Source organism: Cupressus sempervirens, chromosome 10 (assembly GCF_028749045.1).
Source record: "Cupressus sempervirens isolate cs-2001-9-10 chromosome 10, ASM2874904v1, whole genome shotgun sequence".
Lineage (NCBI taxonomy): Eukaryota > Viridiplantae > Streptophyta > Pinopsida > Cupressales > Cupressaceae > Cupressus > Cupressus sempervirens.
The window spans coordinates 489,330,159-489,353,599 of record NC_143127.1 but is presented as its reverse complement, the minus strand read 5'-3'; the positions used below and the strand labels follow the sequence as shown (position 1 = coordinate 489,353,599).

At 35.9% G+C, this 23,441-nt stretch overlaps 1 pseudogene; it reads right to left on the bottom strand.

The window, feature by feature from the left end:
- Positions 1-2,385: 2,385 nt before the first annotated feature.
- The window catches only part of LOC149534805 (putative E3 ubiquitin-protein ligase XBAT31), a 160,852-nt pseudogene continuing 139,796 nt past the window's right edge, over positions 2,386-23,441 (bottom strand).

The window sequence follows — 23,441 nt, the reverse complement described above, 5'->3', positions numbered from 1 at the left end:
GTAATCTCCATGATCTCCTCTACACTTATAGCATTATAACATCCTATAATACACCATTCCAGACCCATTCCACAAGGAATAGTTGTCACATAAAGTGGAATGTGTCATATCTACATGAAAACCCTCAAATTGTGAAGAACTTGTCAAATATAATAGTCTACATGAATAGTTAAGGTGAATTGAACATAATGGTTTAAACGAACTTCAAACCATACCAAATGAATGTTAGAATAGTATTCTATTATGTCCAATATGATTTCAATTAGAAAGAAGATTTGCAACCACCAATTTGTAGAGAAAATATTGCATTATCATATTTGTTGTCTTACAACCCAGATCCTTCCACACCATCTTTTTAGGCATGTAATGAGTATTTAAATACATTCTAAGCCTTCCCAATTTATCTCAACCAACTTTTTAGCTAAAATTACCAATTGGTGAAAAGTTGTCAACAAAAGTTACAAAGTCACTTAACAACTTTTGAGCAACTTTTTGTATTTTACTCTTCCAACCATTCTATCAACCCAAAATGGTTACACTTAGTATATTTACTTCAAATGTGACTTAGAAACATGAATTTTCCCTTAATCACACACATTTGACCAATTTGATAAATGTGGATCCAGTGGATTGCTGGGTGAATGCCATCTAGCAAGGAAACTAAAGGCTTGATAAGTCAAATTTATAATGTTTTTATTGCAAAAGTATGGTAATTTTTCTATCAAGTGTTGGAAGATGATAGAGGAAATGTGGAAAATGTTCTTAAAGAACAAGCTAGTATTTATAATCATTGATAAGTATCCAAGAAGAAGCTCAGCGAAACATTTTAGATGAGTCTTGGGTAAATCATTTATGGCATGGAGATTTACATTTTGGTGGACCAAATTCACTGCAAAAGAAGCATATGGTGAAAGGGTTTCCTAGTATTCAGCAAGAATATTGAATACTAGCAAAGCATTATAGTGAGGAATTTATTCCTAGAGATTTGGATACAATGAAAGCCGCATTGGAAATTTATTAATATATTGTCTCATGTCTTCTTATTGTTGAGCTTGGAACTATTGGTACTTGTGTTTGTGAGTGTTTCTTTCCTTGGAATTAAGTGGAGAGGAGCACGCTGCCATATGTGTTTCTACCCGGTCCAATATTTACTACAATAATTAAAGGAAGACAATTTTTTACATGAACAAGTGAAATTGAAACAATATTAAACTACTCTCTTGTTTATTGCATACCCACTATGTGGCAAAGACACTAAATAAGATTTGGTTAGTTTGATGCTTATTATTTTGGACACACCACAAGATATGTGACTTGAACTAAAATCAATCAAGCACACCTAGTTCCAAGACTGTATGAAGATTGCAATATGAGGGTAGATGTGAATGCCAAAGATTGTGGTGTAAGAATTTTGACAAAAATGAAAAATGTTTAGGATGCCCACAAAAATACTTAAAATATAGTAAAATATAGAAAATTCCCTTCATAAACAAGGGAGCCAAGAAAAAATATGGGGAGGTCAAATTCACCTTAATCGAGCAATTCCAACCTAGTAATGGAGTAAGCCAACCCATAGAGCAAGTCCAACCCAAGAACAGAGATGAGGAGGTCAAATTCACCTAAATTGAGCAAAGTCAACCCATCGAGCAAGTCCAACCCAAGAACGGACATAAGCAAAGGCACATTGAAAAACTAGTTGATCAAAAAAAAAAAGCATCTATAAAAAAGAGAGCAATGCAATGGTGGAGCACACAGGAGCATCGATCCTACCCTTATTTTGAAAGTAACCCTCTAGCTCATATCTGGATCCATAAACTATGGCTTAACTCTATATTTTGGTTCTATTGGTCCATGCCACCATGGGTTGACACAAAGCCCATCATTAGAAATCTAAATCAACTAAAAAGGTTTCCTCATCATGACCTTTGCAAACTACTTAAGAAATATGATCCCATTATGATGTTGAGATTTGGTTGTTTTCCCACATGAGTTATGGTTTCTTCTTCTACTATGATGAAAGAGTTGTTGAAAACACATGATCTGGTGTTCTCTAGCAGACCTGCAATGGCTATGGGGAAATACCTCATGTATAATTTCAAGGATGTGGCAATGGCTCCATACAAGCCTTATTAGAGACATGTAAGGAAACTATGTGTGGTAGGATTGTTGAATGCCAAAAGGATCAAGTCATTCAATAGTGTGAGAGAGGAAGAAGGACATCACTTTGTGGGTTCAGTGTGTGAGATGTCTGAGTAGGGAAAGAGGCCTATGAATCTCACCAATATGTTTTCAATGTATATGTATATGTATATGGTAGGATTGTTGAATCCTCACCAAAATTTGTACAAGGAGAATGAGCATGATGAACCTGGTGAGGGACAAAGACTAGTATGATATGTTTCCATTTGGGGGTGTAATCAGTGTTTTCCAAACTCTAATATCTAAGGCTTTGTCCATCCAATCACTACAAGTAGAAAATTTTCTAGATCCATTTTCATTTAATTTTTCAAAAGATCCCTTTGATGATAGTCCTTTGAAGCTACTACCTCCTTCGCTGAAACACTTTGACTATCTTGGTTTGTACATCTTGGAAGATTCTGTGTCTATACTTGCCCCTTTTTTAGAGATAACCACCAGTTGTACGATACTACTATGACAAAAAGGGTAGACATGAGGAGAAGAAGTTGCTACAGTAGGATTTGGTTTATTATGATAGCACAATGTCAATGTGCAGAGAGCACACATTTGCTAGCCATAGTCTTGAACTTCAATGGTACATAGTTGATCAAATAAAATGTAGCAAACCCCACTATCGCTATCCTATAGATTTTCATAACACATTATCAGTTTTAGCATCCATTATTAGCATTTAAAATAAAACAACATAATTTTAACTTCAATTGTGGCCCAATTCTATTGAATAATCCTATATCTCCAAATATTGTCCTAACTCTATCCAACTCCAAGCCATAAGCCATAAAGAAATGAGAAGGATGAACCCACATTAGAAAGACAATCATTGATATTGTCTTCTTGATTTGTAGATGAAGATGCTGAAGAGGCAGATCTAAACAATATGTTTTTCTCTCTTCCTTGATTTTCCTCCATCAAGGCCTTTTCCAGTAAGTGTTTTGCCTTGGGATTGAGTTCACTTATAAATTTCCATGGAGAAGGCCAAACTAACAGCTTTTTTGCACTTGGATTTAGTAATGTTGCACATGTTCTATGCTTAAACTTTAGTGCTAATACATAAGGTATGTGTCATCCAAGAAAGAAACAATCATAAATATGTCATAGCACCTTTACATATCACTGGATTGTTGTACATTTTTCTAATCAAATGCAAAACAAAAATATAATAAATTTGATGGTATGTAGGTAAAATATTTTATTTATTATTTTCAATAAAATCAACCAAGATCTTACCTGACGAATCTTGTTGGATATGGTCTGCACCCCAAGCTAACAATTCTCGTATACAATCCAAGTTGCCTCCTCTAGTAGAAAAGTGTAGAGGACTTCTCCCCAGCCTCCTATATAGAAACTATTTAAGATTGGTTGGTCAGAAAATATCTTGGTAAGATAGGCATCATGCAAGAAAAAAAATAGAATTGCAAACTTGGCCACTTTTTATGTAAGAAACTTAACATTCATCGTTCATTATGACACTTAGAATTTGTTACAGTTGTAATGTTCCCTAAATTTTCCACATGTTAAAACTTAAAAATTTACTATTCATTTTTAGAAAGGATCCCAAAACAAGACCTAACATGGGTGAATGGAAATTCAAATTTTCAAACCTTATCATGGTGAGTCATAAATTTTTTGGAGATGGTAATGGTAGTAGAGCCTTTAATAGCATCAATGACTTCCCCCAAATATAGAAACTCCATCACCATCATTGATTGTTCTGTATCCATAATGAGTTGGAGAATCCCTCACCATGGAATTTCCCATTGGTTTACAGTCATGGACATTGGCTCCCTTGCCATCAAAAATCATGGCAGAGCCAACATGGAAGAATAAAATTATATTGGGGTTGGGAAGGAGAGGTAGGTAGCCTACAAGCCTGTTACCTACAATTTTCAACCTACACTAGAATGAAGCTCGGTATAATAATAATTTCATTTATCTTTTCTTTGTTATGAAATTTTCAACCAACTTGCAATTTTCTTTGTTATGTGATTGAGTTGGTCAAAATTTTGACCAGCTTGAGAAAATTTAGGACATTTTCAACCAACACGGGGATGAAAACTGGAAAAAAAAAAGAGAAATAATAGATTTAGTCAAAAATTTTGGTAGAAAAACAAGTGCAAATGTACTAGTGATTGCAGATCCAACAGAAGGAAGATGGCATCTATATTACTCAATCCAAATATATGAAGGAGATAGTAAAGAAGTTTGGAAGGGAATATTCAAGACCACTTGGAACACCTATGTCTAATGGACATAAGGTTTCCAAAAATCATGATTCCAAAGAAGTAGATCAAACAACATATAGATCAATGATTGAAAAATTGAAATACGTAGTGCATAGAAGGCTTGATATTGCATTAGCAGTTGGCATGGTGGTAAGATTCTCATAAAATCCCAAAGAAAATCACATGATGACAATAAAGAGAATCATGAGGTATCTCAAGGGTACTGAAGACTATGTATTATGGTACAAAAAAAAGAGGCAATTTGGATGAAAGCATTCGCACATGTTGATTGGGAAGGAAGTGTTGATGACAAAAAGAGCATCAGTTGTGGAGAATTCTTTCTTGGTAAAATACTAGTGTCTTGGACAAGCAAGAAGCATAATTGTATTTCTCAGTCCATAGCATAGGCAAAATATGTAGCAATAGTAGTTAATTGTTCCAATGTTGTTTGGTTCAAGCAACTATTGGTAGGTATGAAGGTAGAGATCAAGGATCCATTGGTTATCTTCTATGATAACACCTGTGCAATTAATATGTCAAATAATCCTATGATGCATACCAAAACCAAACACATTGCTATAAAATATCATTTTTTAAGAGAATTGGTACAAGATAAAGAGGTAAGATTGGAATATGTGAATACTAAAGAACAAATTGTAGACATATTCACTAAGCCATTACCTAAGGATGTAATTTTGTATCTAAGAGGCAAGTTAGGGGCAATTCCCCTATCTGAGGCTCACTAAATGTAGTTTAGTGATGCATCAATAGGAGCATGTTGAAGATCAATCAGTTGATGCAATATTAAAAAGGGCACATTGCATATGAATTAGTACATGAGGTAGATTGATATTCACATAATATTTTCTTTTGCATAGGATGTCAAAGAGGGAGAGTTTTTTTTCATACCTCAAAAAAAAATTCTAAAGAGGGAGGGTATATATTTCATAGAAATTTTATTACTTGCTGAGATGTGAAAGAGAGCAAACTTAGTCTGATATCAAAGAAGGATAGTTTTCTATTAAAAGAAGATGTTGAAGATAGAATTTTGCTGAAAAAAGGAGAAAATGAAGGTAGAGGGAGTTCACACTGATATAGAGAGTTCTCATGGATAAAAATCATAATCAAACTAAGGATATGTTCCTTACCTTATTATTTCTCTAAAATTTCATTTTATTATGACATGTTGTATTGCCATCCATGCCAAAGAGGGAGATTATTGAAAATAATTGGTTAAATGTGTATTTTTTTGATGTTACACAAAATGTCATATCATTTCTAGTCAGTGTATGTCGAGCTCACTCAAGCATTGAAGAGAGTTTCTTATCTCTTCTGAGCATTCCAAGGTTTGCCAAGTTCAGAAGATAGTTTCTACTAAGTTCACTTGGGCATCAAAGAAAAATTTATTGAAGTTGAGTGCTAACCAAAATCACTCAATTAATGAAGGCAATGTTGTATGGAACCAGTAATAATTGAGCTCACTCAATTACCAAAGGAACTTTGTGAATATGCAATATTAACTGAGTTCACTTGGTTACCATAGGAAAATTATTTCTAAGTTAGTGTCTACCAAGCAGGGTCAGCTAACAAAGGATTTTCTTGTTTTGGCATATAGAGTTCAATTGATTTTTTTATTGGTTCTAGATAGCTGAGGAGATGAAAATTAATTATTCTAAAGTGTGTTCAAGATGACTTGACAATGTGTAAGATATAAATATAAGGTCACATTGAAAATTGAATATGTGGAACATAATAGAAGATTTTAAGATGCTTAGAGGAAGCGAATTAGAAGGATAAGAAAAATATCCTTGTTGAGTTGTAAAGCTTCATTCAATTAGAAAAGATCAAGTATACAAACCCAAATTGAGATCTATAATCAGCAATTCAATTGCATTAGAAATCAAGTCATTTCTTTGTTACTCTCTAATCATTGTAGCAGTGATCTAAAATCTCTTAATAGAGTTGTCTTAACAGCTATTTTTAAATCCTCTAATAAGATGGCATTTCTAGATTGAAGAGTCTAAAAGACCTCTAACAAGGCCACTCTTAACAGGGTGATCAAATCCTCTAATATGGTCACACCTAATAGTGTGTGTTTTAACCTTTATCAAGGTTGGCTCCTAATAGGGCTCACTTTAGAAGAGTGAAAAATAGTAACTAGTTGCAATTGATAGTTTTTCTAAAATTGGGTTTCCATGTCAAATCTTGGTGTCACTTGTGTTCATTCTATTTCTTATATGTGTATAAAAATAAGTTAAATTCAAGGTTAATCACATTAAGGTTAGTATATTCAATTATTGCCAAGTTAATGTTGATTCTCAGTGCTTATTGAGTTGCAGTATCTACTAGTGTTAATCAAGTACCTATGTGTTTGCCAAGTAACAATAGAATACAATTTACTCAAAGTTTATGTTTTGATTTATAAGACATATAAGGGATTTGGGATTTTTTTTGTGGTAATTGATTCACCCCTCCCCTCTTAGTTACTCCTCTTATATTTCCAACATTGTTATCTTCATTGTGTCCTTCACTACTTAGGTCACTCTTAGAAGTAGAATTGGCCTATATTTTTGAAAAAAATTGGTCAAATTTTCAAACCAAATTGATCAAATAATCCACAAGAAGATTTTTTGGTATTTTTTCCCATCAAAATTTTGACAAAACCTTATTTAGGTCAAAATTTCCATGCAAGTCTTCATCAAAATCAACACATACATTTGACCATCATGGTCATCAAAAATTTATCCATTGTTGGTCAAAATGCATGGTTCATTTGACAAGGATGCCAAACTGATGATGGTATCCTAGTTGGTTATTTCATCAAAATTTTGACAAAGACTAGTCAAAATTTTGACTAAGGATGGGTGGTTGAAAGCTTGATCAGCCTTGGTTAAATTTTACAAATTGGCATTTATATTTTTCCATATGTGGTCATCGAAACTTTGACCAATGTTGGTTGAAAAGAATGGCCCATTCAACTAGGATGCCAAACCCATGATAGTGCCCTTGTTGGTGAGTTGATTGGAAGATTGACTACTGTTGTTCTAAAGTTCAATGATGGTTGGTCAAAAGTTCAACCAAGATTGGTTAGATTTTGACCAAGATTGGTTGAATTTTTGATGAATATAGAAGGTTTTAAAAAAATCACACCTAAAGATAAATATCTAGACTAATCGTCAATGACATCCTGGTCAATGATTAGTCTAGATATTTATCTCCAAATGTTACTTTACATTCTTAATACCCAATCCATGAGAATACTCAAAATTTTGTGAAAATATAATCAATAAAATGTTCACTAATGTTTTTTATGAAATCCAACAAATTAGCTAATCTATTTTTTTTTAAACAGTGTAAATCAACCCAACCTATTGCAAAAGTGGAAAACTAATTATAAACATGGTATTAGGAGATGAGACATAATTTGGCAACAAAAGCATTATTTAAAATTATCACAATTCAAGGTTTTTACTTGAAAATATTATGACTACATAAGCAATTTACCTATAACCAGAATAGTCTTTAACTAACCTACATGATATGCACATTGTAGTGGTTGAATAGCTAGATTGAACCAAAAATTATGAAACAACACTAGCACCATATGCTACAACTACCATTGTCCCCCATGGAATAGAACTAAACTATGTAGCTTGCTACAAATTTACATTAAATACCTATATGCAAAGATGAAAGTGACTTTATCATATTTGTGCTTGAATTCCAATGTAGTGAAAAATTCAATATGAATGAACTAAAACTATATTTATGACTCTTGTGATTTTGGTTTGACATATTCCTTGATTAAAAAAAAAAATTTTAAAAGAGTATGCATTGTAATTAGAAGAAAGCTTATAGTTTTGGAATATACTAGCATCCAAGAGAGAGAAAAAATAGCCATAAAGACAATAGAAGAAAAAAAATTAGACATAAAAAAGATGGACTTGTGATATTCAAGTTGTATATGTGTAAGTGTGGCCTTTGTTCAAAACACACACTTCAACACGGTCTTTATATGCAGATTCATCCTGGAATGGACATGAGATTGTTCACCCAAGAGGAATCCTACAAGATGGCCTATTGCCTTCTATCTAGGTGCATTTTACCTACTTATGCTCTCAAATTTGAGGTATAGATAATCAGACCGTTCTAGAACAAAGGGTTTTAGAGTGCAATGAAATCTAGATGATATGTAATTAACCTATATGAAAGATGAAATGTAATCTAATAATGCATAAAACAAATTAAAATATATGTATGCATCTTAAATCTAAATAATGAAAGCTTGTGAGAATAGTAAGCTAGTAAGTGCACAATCCAACAGAGATTTGATAGCAATTCAATCCAACCTCTATAATGAGGAATTATGAGTCCTTTAAATAGAATTCCTAGAATCCATCAATGGTTGAGATCAACTCAGATTGACAATCAGGATTGAAGCAAAGATTTAGTCAAGATGAAAAATTCCTTGTGCAAGTGAAGTGAACTGTTTCAAATATGAGTGTGATGAGAAGTTAACTAAACTTGTCATAAATGTGAGAGCAAGTTAATTGGATTGATTCTAATTTGAGAGATAATCCACTCAAAGTTTCCATTTAGAAATGGAGAGAGGATTTTGAAGATATTATTTAATTTAATAAAATGAGATATGATCTCATAAATACATTTTCTATTTAATTGAATAATTACATTCAATTAATTAAAACAAGCATAATTATTAAATTACATAAATTTAATCCCTAGTACATTAGTCTTAGGACATAATTTAATTTAATTAAAGTATAAAATACTTTAAATTAAATTAAATCTTAATCAGTAGATTTAATGTGACTAATACGAGTCAATACTTTGGAAATTAAATAAAGAGTATGATTAATGTAGATTTAGGGCTTTCTGCATTTAACAATCAAGTCAAGTAGCAACAATCGGAATGAGAATTGCCTAGTGGCATAGGACATAGGAATTGATCAGAATAGACTAGAATTGGTGATCATTGTAATGAGCCAATTTTGGGGCATTACATTTTGCCCCTCTTTCAATGAATGTGCGAGCAGCATGTTTGTTTCAAAGAAAATTAGAAAGTATGATGTGAAGATCAAGAGATAAGATTGGTTCCAAAGTTGATAATACGGAGACCAATAAATAAGCTTTTAAGGACCATCTCTAGAATGTAGCTCGATCCTAAGGAATCCAAGCAGAACACCTAGATACCCAAATTGATAAGCATTTTAAAGGTTTCCTTCAGAACAAAGGTTAACCTTTAAGGATCTAGATAGAACACCTAGATACCCGAGATTGATAAGCATTTAAAATATTATCTCCAGAATGGAGCTTAACCTTTAAGGATCTAGACAGAACGTCTAGATACCTGAAATTGATAGCATTTAAAAGATTATCTTCATAATGGAGCTTAACCTTTAAGGATCTAGACAAAACATCTAGATACCTAAAATTGATAGCATTTAAAAGATTATCTCTAGAATGGAGCTTAACCTTTATAGATCCAAACAAAACATCTAGATACCTGAAATTGATAGCATTTAAAAGATTATCTCCAGAATGGAGCTTAACCTTTAAAGATCCAGACAAAACATCTAGATACCTAAAATTGATAGGATTTAAAATATTATCTCCAGAATGGAGCTTAACCTTTAAGGATCCAAATAGAACATCTAGATACCTGAGATTGATAAAAGATAGTAAGATAAAAACATGAGTCATAGAATCATCCCCAAAATGAGGCTTGATCCTTAGGAGTCGGGGTTTAGATTGTCTAGATACCGATAATCAACTGATGATAGGATGAAATAGATGACAAAGATGCCAAAAAGTGGGGGATGAGATGCCCCAAGTGATAAGATGCCCCGACTGATGAGGACATGAGATGGGAACAATGTGCCCCGAGCAATGAAAGTTCATATTCAGTCACAATTCAGATTCAATGATGTAATCATCCTACCCCCTCAGAGAAAAATTGAAAGATGACACACTAGAAATATGGTGTAAAGCAGTATGTTGAGAGACATAGAAGAAATCCAAGATGCAGCAAAATTTGAGGTCCAAAAGACCAAGTTTGACCAAAATTTGACCAAATTTGACCATAGTTGAATTGAGTTGATTTTTTCCACAATAAATTTTGAAAATTTGAAGAATTTTGAGTTGAAAAGAATCCAAGAATCGTAAAGTATCAAAAAAATCTAGACTACACAAGAATTCAATCACGTCAGTCCCAAAATTTTAAAATGCATTTTTGGGCTGCTTAGGTGTGTCAGATTTTGAATTCAATCTCAAAAATGAATCCAAAATGATCAAATTAGCCAAGGGGTGATTTTCACACAAATCGGAGCACTTTGAAAAATTAGGTCAAACCCTATATAAGGGCCCAAGGGGTCATTTTCAATTCATTTGCACCTTTTGTCTTGTGAATAGGAGCTCTAAGAGGAAGATGGCAATGAACATGAGACATCATCATTTTGAGCACTCCCAATGACACAGCTGGCCGACGGACTACGAACCACCGGTGAGTGATCGATAACCATCCTTTGTACTTTAATTTTCACACTTTTTGATGTCATTTATTGCATTTTTAGCACATTTTTAGGAAGTTCCAATTGGTCTTCACACGAGACTATCTTTTCTCATGCAAAGGCAGTCTCTTCTCAAGTGAAGATTTTCCAACCCGACGTATCTTCACGCATGTCAGTGGGGGTTCTTGCACAGGAGATACCCACTTCTCATGTGAAGAACATGAGAATTTTGCTTGAGTGGTTGTCGCATTTCACACAAGACTATCTCTTCTTGCACAAAAACTTATTTCTTCGTGCGATAGCATCTCTCTTTGTGCGGGGTTTTGGTTTCTTGTGCAGAATAGTATTTCTTCGCATGAGGACTTGTTTTCTCCCACAAAAATGCACAATCTTGTGCGAAGAAATGAATTCTAATGCAAGGAAATACATTTTCACATAAAAATTTGTGATAGCAATGTAGTGAAAATTTATAATTTTTATGTTTTAGCATGAATTTTGCATTCATTCCTTCATCATTCTAATCTATTGATCGAATACTAACTATTTTCTTGTCATTGTTGTTGTTCATGTGTACAGGAGGTATTTAGTGATGTTTCATTTAGATCCCATTATCTGTCATATGGGGCTTTTTTTTGGAGTCTAGATGCAGCTAACATGGCACATATTGATAGACTAGGGCTCACTTCTTTATGTCAGATCCTAGCATTGCTAGTGAATCACAACTTGTTAACTGCCTTAGTGGAGCATTTCCATTTAGAAATGAACACCTTTCACTTGCCACAGGGGGAGATGATGATAACTCTCAAGGATATATATAGGATTCTATGTATTCCATTTGATGGACTGAGGGTATCCTATGACACAGTGCCCCGGGCAAGTATAGAGGCCTTGTGTGCCATTTTTCAGAGGGAACTAGCTATTGGATGAGCCATTAGCTAGGATGAGCTCGTCCACACATATGGGAAGACACACAGATTGGCTATGGTTTTGGCCATATTCATCAGTTGTTTCCTAGTACCAAACAAATGACAGCATGGATTGGAGTGTGGATTGGGGGGTTATGCTTCAGAGGATGCTTGATTCTCCAGAGAGATTTGTGTGGGGCCAGTGCATGCTGGCTCATATGTTTTAAGAGATGCATGAGAGTGTTTACCATGAGCAGAAGAGTATGGCCATTGGTGTGTATGTTCTTCAGGTCTAGGGATGGGAGTACCTACTTGTTACATGCCCCATTTTTGAGGATGCCTGGGAGCCCATAGAGCCTTACATTTGCAGATACAGGGGGTAGATTGCCCAGGAAGGCCCAAGTAAGATAAAGCACTAGAGAGCCTGTCTCGATGACCTAGTCTCTATCATATGGTGGCCCTAGTGAGAGACAGTAGATTGGGACAACACTCTCAGGGAATTGGGGTGGACATTTTTCTCGTGGCCACTGGTGGGAAGGATGACCCAAATTATTGAGTGGTTTGTCATTAGTAGGGTATGGAGACAATATGGGAGGTAGCAAGACATCTCCCAAGATTTTTGTGCCTACACGCGAGTTGTAAAGGATCTGACATGGGGATGGCTAGCGAGGCTAGAATCAGGGAGATCGATGATCAATGTGTGCAACCTAGTTGCAGCATAGTGGGACTATCATCCAGAGGTAGTATATGCAAGGGTGATGCCAGCATATCAAGCATATCTTATCAGTCACCCCTTCCCATGATTCATAGATCCCTTTGGGGGAGGAGCACCAGCCCCACAGCAGGCATCAACACAATAGCAACAGGCTCCCCAGTAGTAGGTTCCCTAGCAGTAAGCACCACAAGGCCCACTACCAGAGGTGTAGTAGATACTTAGGTAGGTATAGATCCCTGCACAGTCAGACCTAGGTGTAGGAGGCAATGACAGGGAGTAGAGAAGGTGACAAAGGCTGAGGGTAGAGGAGCAGGCACCCATAGAGTAGACACTTGAGATACTTGATGAGGAGATGCAAAATTATCCTATCACAGGATCCCAGGATGTGTTTTGACAATAGAGGGAGAAAATTTGGCTAGCTTCTCGGCAGATCAAAGAGCTACAAATACAAGTAGCAATGAGAGACACACAGATCGCCGAGCGAGATTTGGAGATCCAGAGGTTGTGGGAGTAGGTACAGGCATCTGAGAAAAGGGCAGAGATGCTGTAGGATTAGGTCAGATTGTAGAAGGCCCAGGCAGCTTACTACTTTACAGCATATTCTATAGTTGTGCCCGATGAGGCTCAACAGGTACCTCATTTCTCCTAGTATGCTTGAGATTCTAGAGGTGCACATCCTCCTGCCCGACCAAATATGCTACCTCCTCCCCCTCCTCTAGCTGCTAAGGGGATGGTGTAGGTCACAACTAGCTATTCATGCTCTTACCCCAATTTTGATTCTGGCTATGTATCCATTGGTGTGCCAGCACCATTTTGTATCATTTTGATCGACAACACTTGAGTAGCACCCTTTTTTTTATACTAACAAATTTTTTATATACATATATATGATATTTTGAACCTAGTATCCATGTCTACATGTCATTGTTAGTGTCTATGCTTTTCTTTGATGTACATGAGATGCTTATGTGATGATTATGAGATGCATGTGTTATGTTACATATGCATGTTTGATGTGATTTGATTATGTGATGTAAATGATCAGTTTATGGTTGTAATGCATATGGGAATGAATTAACATCTCATGAAGTGTTGTATGTTTTTGTTTGACAATGACAGGTATCCCCTCAAGGAGCATGTGAATACGAACCAAAGAACCAAATGCTTGTGTAGCCATGGAGAATCTTGATATGTTTGTAGAGATCTATAGTCCCTCATCATGAAGGATGAGAACTAAGTTGCAATTGAATCACGTGCTTATGCAAGTGAAGTATGCAATGCAAGACTATGTTAAATGCAACCCTAGGTCTGATTACCAAGCCTTGACCATTTATCATTAGTGAGCATAGGAAAAAATCCCACATGTCATACAATTCCCACTAACATTGCAATCATGGGAATATGAATAGGACATGTGTAATAAGTTTTTTGGGATTAAATGTAAGCATTCAATGCACAAGAAGCTAGAGTGACCAGAACATTTGTCCCTTCTATTATAGCAAGTTAACATAAGCATCAAAACATAAATGTTGGGATGACCAGAATGTTGCTTGCATGGTAGATACATGAAACACACGAGAGATCCATCTTATGCTAAGTATTTAGTAAGTATTCTATCTGCAATGACCCTTGCATTCATAACCTAAGTTGATAGAAGTGTGCTAGGTATACTCGCAGTGACCCATACATTCACTTAGCAAGATGAGTATTAGTATATACTATAGCATGAAGAGTTCACTCTAACAGACAAGGAGAAGAACCAATATTAGTGACATATTCATATATAAGGAGTCAAGATACACATGGCCATTCAATATGAGATGGAGGCTCTTATAGTAGACACCCCTCTTATAGGAATATGTCAACTTAATTGGAACTAAACCATAGACAAAAATTAAAGAAAAAATCATGCCCCCAGTCATCACTTCTCTAGTCATAGATGACATCATCAAGTTGCTCAAGGGGACATGATAAAGCAAAAATAAAGCAAACAAAGAAAATTCTCAACATATCCAAACAAGTATGTCATTTTGAGTTCATTTTTAGGATTCATGTCAAGTGTCAGTGTCCAAAACATGTTTGAAAGAAATCTCTTCAATAGGGTGACAATAGTAGGCAAATGCAGTTAGAAAGACTAGTGACTAAGGTCAAAAAGGAATCTTTGAGGTGAAGAACCTAAGAGGACTAAGCGATAGTAGATAGACACAACCAAGATGACTGGTGACTGATGCAAGAGAGATCTTCCATAAAGGAATCTGGAGACATGACCCAAGCAACAATAGGTAAACACAACTAAAACAACTAGTGACTATTGCAAAAGAGATTCGATGAGGAAAATCTTGACAAAGAGTGACACTGGTGATACTAGGAAAACATGGTGAGGACCACTAATGAATATCACAATAGAGATTCTATGAGGAGAATCATGAAAAGAATGACATTAGCGACAATACACAAACACAACCAGAACGACTGGTGACTATCGCAAAAAAAAATTATGTGAGGAGAATCTTGAAAAGAGTGCCACTAAAGGGGAATACCCCAAAGGTGTGACAAGACTCAATCCATGGATACATTGGCAAAACATAGGAATAGTAGTAAAGAAATTGTATAGATAGCCAAAAGATGTGATGTGAGATGGAGCATTAAGAACAAGAGGCACCTATTTACTAGGTTTTCACCTTCTTGGCAGACAATTCTTTTTTTGCTACCATGATGCCTATTTCTAGATTTTCACCAATGACACTTTTTTTGCTTATCAATTTTTTTGTATTTTTCTCTTTTTTTGATTTTTTTGTTTTTTTTTTTATTTTTTCAATTTTTTGGGTGTTACCAAGGTGCCTATTGCTAGGTTTTCACCAAGGTAACAATTTAATTAGGACTTTTTCAGATTTTTAGATTTTTTTTAGGACATATAGATATGTACAAAGAGCTATTGATATCAAATGAGCTATAAAAATACTTCAGGTGGAGAGTGTTGACAAGTTCCTTGAGCACTTCTCCCTTAGCTATGGAAAGTTGGTAAGCACCTGATCCATACACTACAGTAATGATGTAAGGACCAAGCCAGTTTGGTTCAAACTTCCCTTTTTGGACTTGCTATTGTTGTTTCTCAAGGTTCTCTCTTAGGATGAGATCACCTAGCTAGAAGTCACATGGCCTAACTTTCTAATTGTAGCTTCTTGACATTCGTTGTTGATAGGCTCACAGATGATCACACACCACTTGTCAACATTCATCTAGTAACACTAGCTCTTGAAGTTGAGCTATCCTATAATTGTCATCAATAATAAGGCCCTTCATAGAGATTCTCAAGGTAGGAATCTCGACCTCTATTGGGAGCACAACATTTGCTCAATAAACCAAAGCAAAGGGCATCATACCTATTGGAGTTTTGATGCTTTTTCTATACACCCACAAGGCTAGATTAATCTGGAGATGCCAGTCTATCCCAAATTTGCTGACTATGCAATGAAGAATTTTGAGGATCGCTTTATTGGATGCCTCAGCCTAGCCATTACCTTGGGGGTAATAGATGGAAGACCAATGTTGTGTGACTTTGAATTTTTTGCATAATTCCTTGAGGTCTTTGTTCTTGAATTGTCCTCCATTGTCAGTAATGATTGAGGATGGTACACCATATTTGCAAATGATGTAGTTTGTGATAAAAAGAGCAACAATTTTGCCATTGGTGACTGTGAGAGGTATTGCCTCTACCCACTTCATGAAGTAATCAGTAGCCGTGATAATGAACTTATGTCCATTAGAAGAGGTTAGGTGGATTTGACCCACCAAGTTGAAGGCCCATTGTTGAAATGGCCATGTTGTAGTAGAGGGAATAAGCTCTTTGGCTAGAGTGTGGATCAGATTCACATGAAGTTGACACTGCTTGGAGGACCTAGCATACTTAATAGCTTCATACTCCATTTTAAGCCAATAGTAACCAGCTCTAAGGAGTTTTTGAGCTAATGTTAGGCCATTTGAGTGAGATCTGCAAATGCCCTCATGAACGTCAATTAATGTGTGTTTGGACTCTTTGGGTTCTAAACACCTGAGTGTTTTTTTGAGACCTCTCCTATATAGATCATCAGCAATAATGACATAAAGAAAAGCATTATAGATTAGATAATGTTTCTCATTCTAGGTTAGACCTTTCAGAATGGTTTGATTATAGAGATAGGAATAGATGTGATGGTAGCAAGATGACTCTTGCCCTACAATAGAATAGATCATCCTAGAATCAGGGGTGTCATAGGCTGGGTAGCGTAACGCTTCCACTAGGAACTCATGTCAGAGATCATTTTTAGGCATCTATAGCAAGGAGGCCAAAGTAGCCATAGCATCAATCACTTTATTATCTGCTCGAGGGATCTATTGGAAGGTGATGTTTACAAAATACTTCTTTAAGTCATCAACCATGCATTTGTAAGGGATTCATTTATCATCCTTTGTTTGATACACATCATTAACCTAGTTGATTACAAGTTGAGAGTTGCCAAAGATGTCTAGCTAATCCACTCTCCATTTAGCTTCAATTTTCATGCCATTGATCAAAGCCTCGTATTCAGCAATGTTGTTTGTACAAGAAAATAGAATCTTGTACGCTTTAGGTAATGAATATCTTTGTGGTGTTATGAAGAGTAATCCAGCACCAGATCCCTGTTGTGTGAAGGACCCATCGAAGAACATGACCCACATTTGGTGTGTGAGTGTCAAGATTGACTCATTAGGGAAATCAATGTTCATTGGTAGGAAAATCTACATAGATACATCAGCTAGCTGATCTACAATTACATGTCCCTTGATAGCTTTGCATTCAATATATTGCATGTCAAATTCACTGAGTATCATAACCCACTTAGCTAATCTTCCTATGAGATTTTCCTTACTGAGAAAGTACTTTAGTGGATCTATTTTAGCCACAAGCCACATAGTGTGGGCAAGCATGTAGTGTCTCAACTTCTAGGAAGCAAAGATGACTACCAAGCAAGCTTTCTCAATGATGCTATAGTTCCTCTCATAAGAGATCAGTGTGCAACTCAAGTAGTAAATAGCTCTCTCTTTTTTGTCATTGTCCTCTTGAGCTAAGAGGATCCCCAAAGATGTTTTAGTTGCTAAAATCTACAAAATCAAAGGCTTCCCATGCATAGGAGGCATCAAGATTGGTGGATTGGCAAGATATTATTTGATCTCTATTAAGTTGTGCTCACAATCATGACTCTAGTTGAATTTTACACCCTTATGTAAAGTCTTTTTAAAGGGTTGTGATCTATCCACCAACTGTGAGATAAACCTATGAATACATTGGAGTCTTCCTTGTAGACCTCTCATTTGGCTGATGTTTTGAGGTTGTGGAATATCCATTATTGCTTGTAATTTCTCTGGATCCACCTCAATTCCTTTTGTAGACATGATGTATCCCAACAATTTTCCTAATGTGACACCAAATGTGCATTTCTTAGGATTGAGCTGAAGACTACATTTTTCCATGCAATCTAAGATGGGTCCCAAATATTGTAGATGAGTATTACATTTAGCACTTTTAACCAAGGTATCATCCATGTAGTCCTCCATAGTCTTATGCATCACATCATAGAAAATTGTAGTTACTGCTCTCTGATAAGCTGCACCAACGTTTTTCAAACCAAAAAACCCATCCATTACTGAGTACATCTCATAGCCTGTCATCATGTTTACTATCATATCAATGTTGGGAAGTGGAAAATCATCCTTAGGACATGCCAAGTTGAGATCATGAAAGTCAGTATAAACTCTGATGGATTTATCATACTTAAAGACTTGAACAATAGTGGATATCCATTCAGAATAATCAATTGTGCGGATGAAACCAACTTTCAAAAGCTTCTCTAGTTCTTCTTTGATGAGCAGTGCAATATGAGGATTCATTTTTTGAAGTTTCTATTTGGTTTGATGCCTGGTGCAATGGACAAGTGATGCATGATAAGATAAGGATCCAATCCTAGCATGTCAGAATATGTTAAAGAAAAAATTATCTTCTTCTCTTAGAAAAATGCAATGAACTCTTCCTTTTCTTCAGGTGATAATGACTGTGCCAGATGTATCATATGAGGATGTTCTTCTATACCCAAGTTAATTGGTTGTATTGGCTCTATCAACACTGATGATCTCTCTTGAAATTAACTTGGAAGTGCATCAAATATCTCATCGATAGGTGCCTTAGAGAGGTTTTCACCTTTGATATGTCTTTTTTTTTTACTTTTTTGGGTTCTAACACTGTCACAATGTGGTTTTCACTATTGGACCTTTTGCAATTTTTTCTTTTTAATTATATGACTAAGATATTTGATGTTAACTTTAGTCATTTTGATTCTCTATTCATTTGTGGAAGACATTATAGGTTCAATGATGTTGAGGTAGCAAGAAAGAGCATAGTCATTCTAGAATGTGGGGACTTCACTAGATGCATTAGGGTTCTAGTCTATAAGCTTAGGATGTGTGAGTGAAAGAGGAGTGACTAGTTTGATTACATTCATGGTATAGACATTAAGTGCTTGGATTAGCAATTCGAGACCTATGATGACTTCATCCATAGGTGTGTTCGAATGTCTCTGAGTACTAACATCAGCAATTGATGACTCTAGAACACTAGTTGGATCATACCCATCCGACCTAACCCTAAACATTTCACCCACTTTGATTTGGTTTTCATAGACATGAACTTGGTCAATGTCTTTATCAGTAGTTACTTTTTAAAGAGAGTCAAACTCATATTCCTTAGAATTAGTGCTACATGGCGAGAGATTGTAGAACTCCCCAATAGTGATAGGGATATACTTGCCTTCATCATTTGGGTTCTTACATAGGTACTCAATATGCAATGATTGACTAGACTCTCCCTTTTCTAAATGATCTTTGGGTTGATCAGTATTGTCCTCAGAAGAATCACTAGTATCATCCACAGTGCTAACACATGGCACAAAGTCATCTAGCTCAACAAAGAATTTAGTGAGATCATGAGGAATAGGATAGGGATAGGGATCCTCATCATCAAATTGTTCCTCTTGAGTGTCTAACTTGACTTGTGACTCATCTCCAGATGAACTCTCAGGTTTTGGTATGAATTTATTAGGTCCCAAATGGAAAGGAACCTTCTTAAATTCTAGGCCAATTGTATCACTTTTACTTCGAGTTTTTGCCTTGATAGGATCAATTAGGCCATTGTTATTGCACCTAATAGGGCCAGTTCCTTTGTAGCAAAAATGCTTCATGAGCCTAAGACCAGGCCCATATTTCTTAGGAGTGATTTCTTGAGCTTGCTCTATTAAGTCTACTGGAGTCTCTTCTCTATAAAGCCATGTGTCAATGGCTCTATTTTCACTTTCATCCTATAGGGGAACTATATCCTTGATGAAAGTTCCATTATAATTGATTTGAGGTGTCAACACAAATAGCTTCTTTGCCTCTAAGGATCTCCCATAATGACGAGGAGACTCTAGAAGAGATGTTAATGACATCACCAGTTCAATATGATACTCTCCCATGCCAATTTCTTTTAGTTTGAATGACTAATCAATTTGTTTCAGCTTATTGTCATGATAATCAGTGGATTCCCAGTTAGCAAGGATGAAAGTTTCAGCAACTTTGAGCATATTGTAGGTATAGCTAGCAGTGGCAAGAATAGTAACTTCAGAGCCATGAAACAAGAATTTGATGCACTAGTGATATGTGGATGGCATGGCATGCATCTCATGTATCCATGGCTTTTCTAATGGAATGTTATAAGCCAAGGGAATGTTGAGCACTTGATAGGTGACATCCATTTCTATAGGATCAACACAAATGGGTAAGACCATAAGACCTAGAGACTTTCGTTCAACTTCATCATACACTTTGATAGTGATCTTGCATCAAGGATAAATAGAGTCCTTAGAATAATTAAATTGTCTAAGAAAAGTACCAGTGACAATGTTTAGGCCAATGTCATTATCGATGAGTACCCAGTGAACACATGTCTGATGGATCATAATGTCAATGTGTAGAGGTTGATTATGTAGGTAACTTAGTGAGTTATCATCTTCCTCAAAGAAGGTCATAAGATAAGTTGAGTTCAAGTGACCTACCATGGATTGATATTGCTCAAGATCAAGATCTTTAGGGACATTTGCCTCAATGAGGGCTTTGTCTAGAATTCAAGATTTTAAGTAGCTCAAAGATAGAGATTTGAGCATTAGTTCATTTCAATTGATCAAGAACACTATAACTAGTTACTATTAACTTGGTTGTGATTTTTTCACCTTTTCTAGATGAACCAACAAGGGCTTTGTCTTTATGTTGTTCAAGATTAGGAGTAGAAGGTGTAGGGCCTTTGAGCACCAACTTGGCACAAGAATGCATGACAACATTAGCATAGTGTTGCAAAGGTGTTTTATTCATTATGTTGGAAGTAGGGCCCCTCAAGAAAAATGGTGTCTTGGGTTTATTGTTATCTTGTTTTCCCTTAATGGTAATGACATCACAGTATTTAGAATCCACAGGTTCAACCATGTTGATTACATTGTCATCATTAGAGTATGCATAGTTGACCTTGTTGTTGGGCTTTGGTTTTGATGTCTCCCCTTTTTCATAGGCTTGGAAAGGCTCTTTGAATGCCTTGTGATCTGAGTTCTTGTTATGTCCATCTACCACAAGTTCACCAACATCAATCATGTCCTGGACTTTATGGCACAAGTTTATGCAGTTGCTAGTTTTGTGTCCCTTATTTTGGTGATACTCATAGAATGAGGTTTCATTCCACCATGGTGGATGTGGTTGCAAATAATAGGGACAAGGGTTGTCCAGTGGTGAAATAAGCTTGTGTTGTAGCAATGTTTTGTAAACCACATTCAAAGGTTCACCCAAGGGTGTATACTCTCTCTTAGGGCATGTGGTCCATGACTTTCTCAATTTTTTTCCAAATGTCTTGTTGTTAGGAGGATCCTTCTCATCATTTTTGGCTGCATTGAGACCATCCATGAGATTAAATGCTACCTTTGCAGGTTTGGGAGTGACATTGTCAAGAACTCCATCATGTACAATTTCTTGGTTCTTGTTGACATATTTGGTTTTTCCTCTATTGGAGGTGGAAACTTGTTATGTTCCTTTCTAAAGAGTGAGTTCACCTTTCTTTACCATAAATTCCTCAATACAAATAGCCTGTGTGATCATGTCTTCAAAGGTATGCAGACCTTGAAGTTGGACTCTATACCTAAAATCAGGTAAGAGATTATTAGTGAAAATCTCAAGCTTTTCCATTTCTAGAATTTTGCATGAATACTTAGGGTAATGTTGTCTCCACCATTGGAGGAATGTGAGAAAAGGTTCTCCAACTTTCTACTTAAGGTTGCATAGATCTTGAATCTTGATAGGGTGTTGAATGTTATGAGAATACTATTGGACAAATAAGTTGGCAATTTCATCAAATATCTTGATACCGGGAGGTAAGTGTGAGACCCACTCCAAAGCTTAACCACCTAGACTATTGGGGAATAAATGCATAAGGTATGTCTAGTCATGTATAAACTCCATAGACAAGGTGTCAAATTCTTGCAAGTGATCTTGGGGATCAGTGGTGCCAAAGTATTTTTTGTACTTAGGTAGCTCTACGCCTCTTGGGAAAGGAGGCATGTTTAAGCTCTTTTCAAATGGAAATGAATAAAGAGCATCCAATGTGTATGTTTTGGTAGGTTTCTTTTTTTCTTGCATCATCTAATCTAATTGGTCTTGCATAATTTTTAGTTTTTTTTGGAGTTTGGAAGTCTCAGTTTCCTTTTCAAGCATAATGATGGTTTCCACATTGAAATGAGAGGGTAGCTTAGCTCCCTCTTGGGCAAGTTTAAGAAAGTACTTTTCTTTCTCTTCATTGAGAAAAATTCCCATGACCTTTTGAAAGTTTTTGTCTCTTCTACATTTTTCTATGTGTTCAAGGAGTATTTCCACCTCTTCCTATTCCTCATTAGTGTCAAGGTCTTTTTCTTTCTCTTTGTCATTCCTAGGTGGTTCTTGATGTCTTCTGTGACTACCATGTTTAGGTTTGCAATCTATCATTGTAGGAATGTGTTCATTTTCAGTACATTGTGATTTGAAAGGTCCTTTGAAAAGGAAATCTAACATGCTATTTGGGGATACAGGACCTCTACTAGTCTCAAGATCCTCTTGATACAAAGGATTCCTAGTTTGTTGCAGGTTTATGGAGAATGTTCGTTGGACTCGAGGTGACCTGACGGGTGAGGGAGATCATGAAGATGCCTCACTAGATGAACTGGATGCAAACTATGTAACAAAAGGAAGGTGACCTCTACTATGATTATGACCCTTAGCACAACCTCACCTAAGTCTAAGAGGATAAAACATGTTGCCACTTCTTGTTGCAATAGTCATAGACAAGGACAAGAAGCAAGGACCTGGACAAGGATTGCACTAAAAATTTGTCTCAAAAGGACAAGACAAGAATGCTATATACTAAGGCACAAGTAGTCTAATTTGAAGGCTAGAATAGCCAAAGGTTATGACTATCATAATGCAGAGTATGACAAGGACTAAAGAATGAGAATCCAAAGAACTAAAGGTTGAGACTAGCCAAAGTGCAGATCACAAATCTTCAGTTTAAGCTAAATGCCACTGTTCAAGACTATGTACAGACAGAGAAGGGACAACTCAATGTAGGAAATAGATTAAATGCCAATCATAGATTGGTTGAATAAGCTAATTTGACAATTTTAGAGAAAGTTCTTGAATGAAGATTCTCTATGAGCCACACGAGCAAGTATACTGGGTGGCATGAAATCTTGGAACAACAATTTAAACTCACGCGAAGAGTTGCTATGGCTTGTGCAAAGAAGTGATAGGACCAAAA